Source organism: Marmota marmota, unplaced genomic scaffold (assembly GCF_001458135.2).
Source record: "Marmota marmota marmota unplaced genomic scaffold, marMar, whole genome shotgun sequence".
NCBI lineage: Eukaryota > Metazoa > Chordata > Mammalia > Rodentia > Sciuridae > Marmota > Marmota marmota.
The window spans coordinates 6787544-6788277 of NW_026000221.1; positions in this window are offsets into that span (position 1 = coordinate 6787544).

The window sequence follows — 734 nt, forward strand, 5'->3', positions numbered from 1 at the left end:
TGTGGTCTGACCGGTGTGGAGAACCGAAATGGACCGCTTCCTTCCCCCGTCTCGAACCCAGAATTCAGCACTGAGTACGGTGCTTGCACGGCTGGCAGAAACTGCAGCGCTGTATCCCTGCGCCACTATCTCCTCCTCGTTTCCCAGCGCGTGCTGCAGACTCTAGCCGCGGGGCGATTTGCTGAATAAGCAGTGTTACCCTCCGTGCCACAAATCTCTCGCGTTTGAGTCCCCGTAGCCGATCCTCGTGCGATGGAAATCCTTCCTCCAGGTTCCGGAGCACCCCACTATTGCTGGAAATGCCTAACAAGATAGTCTTTAGCCGTCCTGACTCGTCATATTCCCACACAGTGACGCGGCACACGGGGGCAATGCACTCCCCTCGCTGCCATCTTCTCGAATCTTAACTCTTAGTAACCTTGTTTCAGCAAAGACACAGACACAAAGCAATATTAAACTTTTGTTTTTTTTATTTACCAATTTATGAAAACACACATAATGTTTAAATATATTACCTTATGTAACTTAATAAGTAAGAGTACTTGATTTTATATTTAGTGGTTGATATTTTAACACTTTAGCTTTGTAAATTAATCAGATGTCTGTAAAAACCAAGATCTTAGACAAATGTAGTAAACAGAACTAGCCATCTCTTTCTTGTTGAAGAAAAATCCTTCTACAGGATACCATGATGGTCCCATTGATATACTTAATAACTCGTCTTTAAAAAGCCA